At 43.4% G+C, this 12,939-nt stretch overlaps 1 protein-coding gene across 8 annotated transcripts in view; it reads left to right on the top strand.

Annotated features, from left to right (window-relative positions):
* The first annotated feature begins 3,779 nt into the window (after positions 1–3,779).
* Positions 3,780–12,939, top strand: part of frem1a (Fras1 related extracellular matrix 1a) — a 189,282-nt gene continuing 180,122 nt past the window's right edge. For 2 of the 8 annotated variants that reach the window (XM_059974686.1, XM_059974685.1), the window contains exon 1: positions 4,164–4,528. The gene's annotated coding sequence lies outside the window, so the exon portion shown is untranslated. Of the gene's footprint in view, positions 4,529–5,478; positions 5,498–12,939 lie in introns of those variants that run through there. The other 6 variants (XM_059974690.1, XR_009513127.1, XM_059974689.1 and 3 more) reach the window with 6 other exon arrangements.

Genomic DNA, 12,939 nt, shown 5'->3' with positions numbered 1-12,939 from the left:
TGGGTTCTGTTGTGTTGTTCTCCAAACTTGGTAATCAATTTGCAAACATTTCATCACCATACAAGGAGACATCATCAGTCTGCTGTTCATGTGTGGTGTGTGCTCTGAATGCACACACATATGTACGCGCACCTTCTATCAGTACATCACCAAGGCCTGGACTGACGAGAACATCCCACAGCACTGGAGAAAGGCAAACATCATTGTAATTTATAAGAACAAGGATGACAAGGCCGTCTGTGGCATTAGTAGGGGCATATCACTCCTTTCTGTTCCTGGAGAGGTCCTGGCTAAGGTGATGCTTCAGAGACTCATCAGCAACATCACCGAGTCAATGCTGCATGAATCGCAGTGTGGGTTTAGGAAGAACAGGAGCACAATCAACATGATCTTCACAGCCCGGCAGCTTCAGGAAAAGTGCCGGGAGCAACATCAGGACCTGTTTATGGCCTTTGTCGACCTCTCCAAAGCATTCGACACTGTGCAAAGAGAGCTGTTATGGGATGTCCTCCTCAGGTTTGGCTGTCCCAATGAATTTGTTAACATTCTCCACAAGTTCCACGATGGGATGACTGCTCGGGTGACCTTAGGAGGACAAGAGTCCAAGCCCTTCCATGTACACACAGGGGTGAGCCAGGGGTGTGTGCTAGTGCCAGTGCTCTTTAACATCTTCCTCTAGTGTGTTACCAACCTTCTCCGCAATGAGATTGCAGATAGCAGCGGTGTGGCAGTGGACGTCAGATTAGATGGCAACCTCTTTAACATCAGGAGGCTCCACACAACCACCAAGCTCCATAGAGAACAGGTCCTGGAGTTGCATTATGCAGACAACTGTGCTCTTGTGGCCCACACTCCAGAGGATCTTCTGACTGTCCTTGGTGTGGCAGTGAGAGCGTACAGCAGGATGGGGCTGACCGTCAATACCACCAAGACAGAAGTGGTTTGCCCAATGGAGTACTAGTGTCCCACCCACCCTACCTGCCTTCCCTGTTGGTGATGAAAAGCTATCAGTAGTGCCATCTTTCAAATATCTGGGGAGCATTCTCTCTGAGGATAGCGGCATTGACAACGACATCCAGAGCCGCATTAAACAGGCATCAGCTGCCTTTGGGAGTCTTCGGCGTAGGGTCTTTCAGAACAGAAGCCTTCGTCCCTCCACGAAGGTCACTGTATACCAAGCGGTCTATGTCACCACTTTCCTTTATGGTTGTGAAGCTTGGGTAACCGACAACCACCACATCAAGTCCTTGGAGCACTTCCACATAAGCTTCCTTCAGTGCATCCTGGGAATTACTTGGGTTGAGCGGGTGCCTCACACTGAAATACTAGTAAAGACCAATGGCACAAGTATTGAGGCCATGATCACCCAGCGTCAGTTGCAGTGGCAGGGGCATGTGATAAGGATGCCCCCATGTCGGTTACCCCGCAGAGAGTTATACGGTCGATGCTCAGCTGGAGGACCGAAGAAGTGCTATAAGGATCAGATGAAGAATGCTTTAAGGAAGTGCAAGATCAGACCTGAGGACCTGGAGGATGTTGCTGCTGACCGTACCACTTGGTGACAGCTGTGTAGGGATGGGGTTCATTCTTTGGAGATGGAAAGAACAACCAGAAGACAGCAGAAGACAGCCAGGAGAAATGCAGCCATGGTTGCCACCACTACCACATATACATGTCCCACCTGCAATAGAGCTTGTGGGTCCAGGATAGGACAGTATAGTCATCAAAGATCTCACCGTTAAAGGAGTGGACGTCGTCATTGGATTCCAATGGACAACCAAAGAAGAAGAAGAAGAGGTCTGAATGCTTGGCCTTTACATACTTATCAATCAGCCGATTGGTCATCATTATGGAAAGCCAATTTTGACATAGGTCGCAGGTTTCATCACTGATTGGTTTAGTGGCGGACTCTGCATTGTCTGGAATTCTGCCCGCATTGGCTTATAAATGGGATCAAGGTCTATATGTCTGTTTATAGAACTGTTAGTGGATAGCCATGTTTCAAGATGTGTTGCCTTGAGTGAACGGTTGGGAGGGTGTGAGCTGATCTATTAATAATGGTTGTAAAGCTAGCTAGCAATAATGCTCAGGGCAAGGGGAAGGTGAAGCACAGAAAGGAATTTAGATAGATGGACCTTGTTGTCAGCGATGAGGGTCTGGTAATCTGTATACCATACGAATGTGTTTGGCAATTGAAAATGACTTCATTAACATTGATTAGTTGCAAGGTCAGAAAATTTCCATGTCTTGGCACTGAGTTCTGAAGCTCGTTACTTACATCGCCTTTTGATTAGAGCTGTGCAGGATTTCCTGGTTCTCATTCCTCCCCAATCTCTCTGATCTCTTCCCTCCTCATCCATACCATGTTAAAAGTTCATCCAACTGAATCTCCTTCACTTACACTGATATACAATGATTTGAAGTGGATTGTGAGTGAAGAAACTCATCATAATGAACCTTATCAAAAGGGTTTGATATGACCTCCAGTGCATCAGACAACTAAGTCACTTACAAGACCAAAAACAATTATATTTATAACTTATGCAGCATTTATATTGTGAGTGTAGTCTGTATCTGTGTGATTATGACACCTTGGCAAGTATTTCATTATAACCTTACCACACCATGTTTGTGCACATGACAATAAATTCAATTTGTTTTGAAGTAGGAATGAGGGTAGGCCACCAGGTTGTTTAAGCCTGCCCAACCATTCAATAAATCATGGCTGATCTACAGTATGCTAGTCTCTGCACTTCTTTTGTGTCAGTTGCTTATAACACTCAAATCCTAGATGTTTTAAATATTTATCTTTCTCCGCGTCGGTGATCCAACCTCCACCAACATGTGAGGCAGCAAATTCCAGAGATTCACCACCCTCTGATAAAAGCACTGGCATGCACGTCTGTTTTAAATGACCATCCCTTCATCAAGATTCAAGATTCAAATTTATTTGGCATGTGTACATCGAAACATACAGCGAAATGCATTATTTGCGTTAACAAGGGGAGTGCTCGGGGGTAACCTGCAAGTGTTAACACACATTCTAACACAGCATGTCCACAATGCTCAGCAGATCAACAGGTAACAAAATAACAGCAACGAAACAAACGCTGTTTCCCCCCTCCCACCCACCCACATATTCAGTTCTTTAACCATTCTCCAGCCTCTAGGCTCCAGTAGAATCAGACTTGAGCCTGCAGACAAAGAGGCTTTGACCTCCTTAGCGGACTCACAAAGATTTGTAGTTGTGGCTACAGACAACAGGCCTCGACTTGCGGACTTCCAATTCAATCCTCAGGCCTCGATTACTAGCATTGATCTCAGGACACAGCAATCACAAAATATTAGGCTTCAATCTCATGACTTGCCAATTACAGGACCACGAACACTAGGCCACCCTCTCCAGTCACACCAATTCAAAAACCTAGAGGATCATCTGAACTGATTCCTCCTACTCACACAAAACTCCATCTCCAGAATCCGCTGACAACTCACTGACCTGAGTGTTGCCTTCATCCAGTCTCTGCCGGTCTGACATCTGACATCCAACATTCGACCACAGAGGTCCCATATCCGCACCTCTCCTTAGGAAATGCAGACCAACTTTAAATAGTGCAGGCTAGCTTTAAGTGGTGTGTTACTTATGATGCAAGGTCTCCTGCTGATGTGCGCAGCCAATGAAGAGGATGAGTGGCAATAGCTGCGTGCAGAATTAATTTCTGTGGGCAAGTAACACAAACCTGGCACAAACCCAGCATCACAATGAAAGGGAACATGGCCGTTGTACATTGCGATTCGCATCCATAGTAAGGGCTCATTCACTTAGATTGATATGCAATGATGTGAAATGGATTGTAAATGGAAAAAAAACATTCTAATAATGACTTTTATCAGAAGGATTTAATTGGAAATTAATTAAAATTTAAATGTATTTTGGGAAGATGGTGGGACAAGAAAGGCAGAAGTATGGTGATAATTGTAGCAGCTGACTCCAATAATAATATTGATCTTAAAAAGTACAAAAAGCAAAGAAAGATCTAAATACTTTGTGACCTGCATGCTGGTGAAAGTGCTAAAAAGTTTGTACAATGGAATTCTGACATAGACCAAACAAAGTGGTAATCTTTACAAAATATACAAAACACAGCTGTCTCAGTTATGCTGTCTGTTCTTCACGACCCATAAACCCGCTCTACATTGCTTCGTTAATCAGATGAAAAGCAGTGACTCTCCCTACTACCACCCTGATGTAAAACCATGAAGGTGTTGTCATAGTTCTGAATGCACAAAGCTGGGAGGTGCTTTGATCTGCAGTTTTGCTGTTTATCTTCACTCCTTTCCGGTTACATGAGCTTTTTAAACCAGGGACCTCTTAAGGGAGGCCCCACACAGTTCTTACTCTCAGCCACAAGGCATTCTGATAAGCAACACTATGTAAAAGAGCTTCAATTTGCCATTTGGCATATGCACACTGCAAAATCTGAAGTGGCCTGGAGAGGAAGCACATACAGAAGAACTTTTGTAACAGGTAAAAATCTTGAATAACATTCACTAATAAAAGTTTGTTTTTAAGTTGGATGACAAAAGATATGCTGTATCACTAAGATTAAAACCAACAAGGGAGCTAAGTAATATCATGGGATGGACGAGTATTATTTTTTTTCAGCAGTACTTATTCTGAAACCAATCAGTCGTTGTTTGTTGTGGTTGTGAGTTTTTTAACATAATCTGTAGGAATCCTTTTGAAAGACTGAAGGTTCTTTTAATAGCTGCTTTCCGAGTGAGCTGAATGACAAGTATTTAATCAACTGCTTTTTCGATGGTGTGTGTACTGAAGGTATTTTAAGTAGTTACCCATGTCACAATAAGTAGCACTTGTGTTGTTTTCAATTGAAGTGCTTTCTTCGTTGGTTTGGTGGGACATACTGTAAATCTGTCACTGAGGAATACAACTGTGTACTGTAGTGTAATTTGGATAAAGTTAAAAGCTATATGTATATAGTTTTATGTACAAATAAGAGTGATTGGTCTGCAGCTGGGGGTTAAATCTGATAGCCCCTGGGACTGATGTGGGAGTTGAGGAAGTGGGGGGGTTGGCGGGCTTGCGAGACATGATTAACACCCTCCATTGATTACAATGCAGGCAGCACGGCAGCTTGGTGCTGAACACTCCCTTCAATGCCCAGCCTGACTGGCTGTACTAGCAGGAGGCTGACGCTCCGAGGAGTTGATGCCTTTTACCCTGAGCTGCTTAAAGTCAGCCTGTATCACTAAAAGCAGAGGAGTATTTACTTATTCTATCTATTGGGATGCAATACAGAACAAGCGGTTCTGGCCCTTCGAGCCGTACTGCTCAACAACCCCTGATTTAACCCTGGCCTGATCATGGGACAATTTACAATGACCATTTCACCTACCAACTGGTAGGTCTTTGGACTGTGAGAAGGAACCAAAGGATTTGGAGGAAACCCATGCATTTCACTGGGAGGATGTACAGGTGAGGTCAGAGTCAAACTCTTATGCCCCGAGCTGTAACAACATCAGGTAACCAATATGCTACCATGCTGAAGCAGGTGGCAGTGGTGGTGCTGATAAAAAAAATTGTTAAACAGCACAGCCAAAGTTATTAAGGAATGGTGGACTCAGATGTTATGGCATTAGGTTTTAGACTTGACCCAATTTCTGCAAATAGTTTTCCCATTATCAAAAAGTAACTGGAGAGTGCTCAAAAGAGGCTTATAAGGTTCTTCAGTGGGAGGTTGAGATTCTAAATAGCAGAAAAGCTAATTTTGTTTGGGGCAGGCAGTTTTCTGGCAAAGGTGTACTGGGAAAGTGGGAAGCATTCAAATGTGAATTTTGAGAATACAGGGTCTGCATGCTCCCGTCAGAATAAAAGGCAAAGATAACAGGTTCAGGGAACCTTGGTTTTCGAGAGATATTCAGGTTCTGGTTAGGAAAAAGAAACAAGTGCGTAACAGGTATGGGCAGGATGGAACAAATGAGGTACCTGAGAAGTATAAGAAATGCAAGAGAACACGTAAGAAGGAAATAAGAACAGCTTGAAGATGGAATGAGGTTGCTCGAGGAAACAAGGTAAACCAGCTGGTTTGAGTCCTTGCCCTCGGAGAGGCCGCTGGTTTGATTCGCTTCCCTCAGTGATCTTGTCACTGTCCATGAAGGAGCCGTTACTTCAAGACGTTTCCCTTGGAGTGGCCATTGGTTTGTGTCTCTTCCCTGATCTCCCGGTGCTCTTGGAGAGATTTCAGGGTCCCACTGTTCTCTGAGATGTTATCGGAATTCTGAGATTTATGGATTGGGCTGCCGTTCATGTTGGCCTCCTTCAATTCTATGTTTTTTTCATGTTCTTGCCCATGCTTTTGCGTTGCCAATTGGCAGGCTGGGGGTTTGGGTAATTTGTTAGTTTTGTGTGAGGGACAGGTTGGAGGTGTTTGGAGTTTGAAAGTTTTTGTTTCTTTTTTTCATACTGAGGCATGCAGAATTGATGTCTTTCTTTCAACTTCTATGGTTTACTGTATTTTATGGCTATCTGGAGAAGACAAATTTCAGAGTTGTATTCCGCATACATACTTCGATAATAAAATTAATCTTTGAACCTCTTGAAGAAGAATCACAAAATTATTAAGAGCAAAAGGACAGCAAGGACCAAGACTGGTCCTCTGGAAGATGAAAGTGGTTACCCATGCATAGAGTTGAAAGAGATAGAGCAGATCTTAAATGTATTTTTTGTATCTGTATTTACTCGAGAGATGGACACAGTGTCTATAGAAGTGAGGCAAAGCAGTAGTGAGGTCATGGACCCTATACAAATTACAGAGGAAGTGGGATTTGCTGTCTTGAGGAAAATTAGGGTGGATAAATCCCCAGGCTGTGACAAGGTGTTCCCTGGGACCCTTTGGGAGGCTAGTGCACAAATTAAAGGAATGCGAACAGAAACAGTTAAAACATCCTTAGGCATGGGTGAGGTGCTGGCGGATTGGAGGACACCTAATGTTTTTCCATTGTTTAAGAAGGGCTCTAAGAATAAGCCAGGAAATTATAGGCTGTTGTGCCTGACATCAGTAGTGGGTAAATTACTGGAAGGTATTCTAAGGGACTGGATAAAAAGTATTTGGATAGACAGGGATTGACTAGGAAAGTTAGCATGGCTTTGTGCGTGGAAGGTCATGTTTAACCAATCTTAAAGTGTTTTTGAGGAAGTTTCCAGGAAGGCTGATGAAAGCAAAGCAGTGGACATTGTCTACATGGACTTTAGCATAAGGTCCCACGTGGGAGGTTGGTCAGGAAGTTTCAGTTGCTTGGCATTCAAAATGAGGGAGTAAATTGGCACTGAGGAGTGTGGTAGGACAGGGATCTGGGAACACAGATCCGTATTTCCTTGAAAGTGGTGTCACAGGTAGATAGAGTCATAAAGATATCTTCTGGCATATTAGCCTTCAGAAATCAAAACATTGAGCACAGGAGTTGGGATGTTCTGTTGATGTTTAACTTTGCATATTATGTGCAACTTTGGTCACCTACATGAAGATGTCAGTACGATTGAAGGAGTGCAGAGAAAATTTACGAGACTGTTTCCAGGATTTGAGGACCTGAATAATAGGGAAAGGTTGAACAGGTTAGGATTTTATTCCCTAGAACACAGAAGAATGAGGCAAGATTTGATAAAAGTATACAAAATTATGAGGCGTATAGATAGGGTAAATGCAAGCAGGCTTTTTCCACTGAGATTAGGAGATACTAGAACTAGAGGTCATGAGTTAAGGGTAAAAGGAGATGTGCTTAAGGTGAACATGAAATGGAATTTCTTCACTCAGAGGATGGTGAGAGTGTGAAATGAGCTGTCAGCTGTGGTGGTGGTTGCGAGTTTGATTTCAATATTTAAGAGAGATTTGGATAGGCACATGGATGGGAGAGGTATGGAGGCTATGATCCTGGTGCAGGCCGATGAGCTAGGCAGATAAATAGTTTGGCACAGTCAAGATGGGCCGAAGGGCTCACCCTGTGCTGTAGTGCTCCATGGCACTAAGGACACTGCCTGGGAGCAATGACGGTCCTTGCTTGCATGAGGGTCCTTAGCGATGGATGCTGTCTTCTTGAGGCACCACCTTTTTGAGATGTCCTCAGTGCTGGGGAGGATTGTGCGTGTGATGGAGCTGGATGAGCCTATATCGCTCTGCAGCTTCTTGCAATTCTGTGCATTGGAGGCTTCATACTAGGCTGTGATACAAACAGTCCATCATACATCCATAGGAACATGGTGACACACAGAGTCTCCAAGACTAACATAGAGCCACTGGAGTGTTTTCTTTATGACAGTCTCCTTCTGTGTGTTGTCTACACCTTTGTACCTGTGCTGTTGCTGCAAACAAGTTTTCTTTATACTGCACATTGCCATACTTGTGCACATGACAATAAACTGGCTGACCTGAAGGAGTGATTGGTTCACTAGTCTGGTAGTATTGGGGGAAGTTGAAGAGACCTCCTGTGATACAGGGGCTAGGAAGACCAGTGCAAGTATCTAGCCTTGAAGATGAATGATGGAATTACACAAGAGAGCTCGCATAACTATTAAGCTGTAAAGAGTGCAGAGTATATTTACAAGGATGCTGCCAGGACTCAAGGGACTGAGTTGTCGGGAGAGCTTGGATAGACTAGGTATTATTCCTTGGGACATCGGAGATTGAGGGTTGACCTTGAAGGGGTATATAAAATCATGAAGGATACAGATCGTGTGAATGCATAAAGTCTTTTCTTCCCAGGGAAGGGGAACGAGATTTATGTGGAGAAGCAAAACATTAAAAAATGGCTTGGGAGGCAACTTTTCCCACAAAAGGTGGTTATATATGGAATGAGCTGTTATAGAAATTAGTTGATGCAAGTACAATAATTGACAGTTAAAAGACACGGATAGAAAAGATTTAGAGGAACATGGGAAAATGCGGACAAATAGGACTATCTTTGATGGGCATTATGTTCGCCATGGACAATTTGGACCAGTGGGCCTGTTTCCATGGTTTATTTCTCTATGATTCTATAATTCAGCAGGTCAGGCAGCACTTATGGAGGTGGAAGGATGGTTAGTATCTTGGGCTGAGACCCTACACAAAGGGACCAAGCGTCCTCTTTCAGTCCTGATGATGCAGGGTCTCAACTTGAACCATTAATCATCCCTTCTTCACATCCCAACTGCTTCCCGACCTGCTGAGTTCCACCTGCTGTTCATGATTGTTCCAGACTATAGCACCTGTAATCTTTTGTGTCTCCATCAAACAGCTTATGTTTCTCCTCATGGAGGTAATAGATATCATTGCCAAGGTTGATGATCATAGGTGATCACAGATTTGAGGAGAGGAAGGTTCTGATGTGTGTAGAAGGTTTAAGTGATGGTGGGAGTGAAGAAGGCCCAATAGTTTTTGTGGAAGTTTTTTAGTGGTTTAAAGCCATGGGGTTTAAAGAGGGGCTTGGGAGAAAAATAGCTTACAGTAGGTTGTGATCAGTTGAGGCAAATACTGGGAGCAATACAAGACTGACAGGTCATTTGATGGCTATTTCTTGTATTAAATAACAATGTTTAAAGTTCAAATTAAATGTATTATCAACGTATGTATATGTTACCATATACTACTTGAGATTCAATTTCTTGCAGGCATATAGTAGTATTTAATGAAAATCTATACATAATGAAGAATGACAAGCAACCTATATGCAAAAGAAGACAAACTGTTCAAATAAAAATAATAGTGAGAACATAAGCTGGAAATAGTTCTTGAAAGAGAATTGAAGGTCATACAATCAATTCGGGGTAGTGGTGAATAAAACTGTCCACACCAATTCAGGAGCCTGATGGTTGTAGGGTAATAACTGTTCCTGAAGCTGTTGGTGTGGAGCCTGGGGCTTCTGTACTGCCTCCCTGATAGCAGAAGTGAGAAGAGGGCATAGTCTTGATGGTAGGGGACTTTGATGATAAATGCTACTTTGTTATGGCGGTAAGTAGAAGGGGACAGTTTGCCTGTGATGGGTTGGGCTATATTCACCACTATCTGTAGCCTTTTCCATTTCTGGGCACTGGTTAGGATATTCTCCACTCTGTAGAAGTTTGTCAAAGCTTTTGGTGACATACCAAATCTACACAAACTTCTGAGAAAGTAGAGGCACTGTCATATCTTCTTTGTGATGATACTTACATGCTGATCCCAGGACAGATTCTCAGAAACATCAATGACTGATCCTCTCCTCCTCCATTCCCCTAATGAGAACTGGCTCATAGACTTATGCCTTTTTCCATCTGTTGTCGATAATCAAGTTTTGCTGCTGGTGAGTGAGAATTTGTTGTTCTGGTACCATTCCACCAGATTTCAACAAGGTATATTTAGTAAGAGGAAACATGTTGCTTTTCCCATTGTGTCTTGAGTAATAGCCATTGTCCAGCATTTTAATCTATGCAGAACAATTCCTCATAAAATGTATGCATTCACATTGTGGAAAAGGAGCCTGCAATACTTCTGGGATTATTGTTTGCTTTGATCATTATAATTCAAGTAGAAGTTCAACTAAGTGTTTTATAAATAAACTAAACTCCTTGTTGCCCAATATCCTTTGTATTCTCTCCTGGACCCACCGAATTAAATCCCTCAGTCAATTTCAATGAAATTAAAAGCAAAACACTGGAGAAATGATGGAAATGGCTTCTGACTACACGCTAGGGAGTGTTGGCCAATGCCTCTCTGAAGTTCAGAGCAGGAATCCAGTCAAATCCCTGCAGAATTTCAACCAAAAGTATATATGAAACATTAAAGAGGCAAAACCAAACTCAGGAAACTGAATTTAAACAAGACTATCAGAGTTAATGATGATCTTCTGTAAATGTTTGATGTTTTAAAAGAGATAATGATAGTGGAACTCCATCTTTAATGGCACATCTGCTCTCAGCTGTTGCTACAGGAATACATTTATTACATGCCAACAACAATTAATTATCTGAAATCCTTGGGGATCCATCCAGTTCCTGTTCTTAAAATACTTGCTCATCTGCCTTAATTAAACAGAAGCAGACTACTGCTTACCAGAAAGAAAAGCTCATGTATCTTCAGGGCCTACATATATCTAGTTAAAATTGAGTTAAGATTCCAAGCCAATGACTGGCAGAAATGTTTTAGCAGTTGGAATTTCATAAGGAAAACTTGGAATGAAAGTCATCAAGAAGATTAGACAGAACCATCCCACACACTTGTGACTCTACTTGTGTTGGGCTGCTTTCGTGTGTGATAAAGCGTTTGGAGTATTAGAATTGTACAGCATAGAAACAAGTCCTTCAGCCCACTATATCCATGCAATCTGGTAATTGGTTTATTGTTGTCACTGAGTTACAGTGTGAAGCTTCTGTTTTTGTTCCAGACAGACAGATCATTCTGAACATAAGTACATCACAGCTTGGGAGGCTAATTTGTTATATGGGTAGAACTAATTAATACATTAGTTAGATGCTAGAAATCCAAAGCAACACACACAACTGCTGGAGGAACTCAGCAGGTCAGGTAACATCTATGGAAATGAATAGATAGTTAATGTTTTGGACTGAGACCCTTCTTCAGGATGGAAGAGTGCAGATTAGTGGTGGCCAACCCGTTGATCACGATTGACTGGTTGATCTTTGAGACTTTCCCAGTAGATACTGAAAAAAAAAGAAAAATAAATACACAAATACTGTTGAGAGATTGTTTCCGGGTTCGGGGTTTTAGTTCCGTTCGTTCTGCCCAGTGCGCATGCGTGTAGCTCCCCCATCATCCACTATACAGTGTACTGAGTGGTCCCCAATCACCGGGCCGCGAGGAAGTGATATGATTTGTTGATATGAGTCAGCTGCACCTTTCCTCATTCCCTGTCATGCCCACTGTTGAACTTGAATGCACGTGAGGTCATCAGGCGGCAGGGATCACTGGTTGGCCTCGCACAGCCAGCGGGAAACGCCATTGCTAGTGGCCTGGAGCACGGACAGATGGGTGCCGCCTCTGTACCTAGTTAGCACACCGAAACGTTCGTGGGGAACCCAGTGCTAAAATATTCAGAGACGAACTAATTCGGGCTCAGGGTTTCATAGGTAGCAGAGCAGCTACCTTGCTGCGATCTTCTAAAAGTCATCCCTTGAGCCAAACTTTTATCGGCTGATAGATCCTACGACGGGGGGTGGGCGGGCGTGCGGCCTGTCGCATTCCTTGCTCAGTCGGTTGCTCTCTCCGGATGGGGACTGCTGCGGCCCCGGCATGGGGACCTCTGACCGTCTCACCCCACCCACTACCAGCCGCACCTGGCCAAGGTGTTTGGCGGCAGGCAGGCAGGTGGCCGGAGTTCAGGCCCGGAAGCTGTCTAATGAGGCAATGAAGCCCTCAAAACTGCTTCGGCACTCTGAGTCCAAGCACCCTGCTCTTAAAGACAAACCCACTGAGTTTTTTCAGCGGAAAAAATGTGAGCAAGTGGGGCAGAATCAAGTGCTGATAGCCACGTAAACTAAATTGCGGAATAGACTGGACATAAGGAACCTGCTTTGAGTATCACTGTATTCCAGTCATGCTTAACACCCGTCCCAACCCATCCGCCGGACCACAAGAATATTGTCGATATTAAACCGGTCCGCGGTGCAAAAACTGGTGGTGACCCCTGGTGTACATACAATATTTCTACTTCCAGGTTGTGGGGCTTTACTTCCGGTCTTTTCTGCCCAGTGTGCATGCGTCTGACTAATTGATTTGGGGTCGATCTTGCCTTTCACTAAGGCCGAGGTAGGGGATCTTGGCCTTAAAAAGGGTGGTGACCACTAGTGTAGATAATACTCCATGGATTCTATGGAGGGGAGTCTAATTTACATGATAGAGTGGCAAAACTCTGCAATTTCTTGCAGACTTGATTCGAGCAGTTGCCGCTTTA

Source organism: Hypanus sabinus, chromosome 7, assembly GCF_030144855.1.
Source record: "Hypanus sabinus isolate sHypSab1 chromosome 7, sHypSab1.hap1, whole genome shotgun sequence".
Taxonomy (NCBI): Eukaryota; Metazoa; Chordata; class Chondrichthyes; order Myliobatiformes; family Dasyatidae; genus Hypanus; species Hypanus sabinus.
This window is presented reverse-complemented; position numbering and strand designations above follow the sequence as displayed.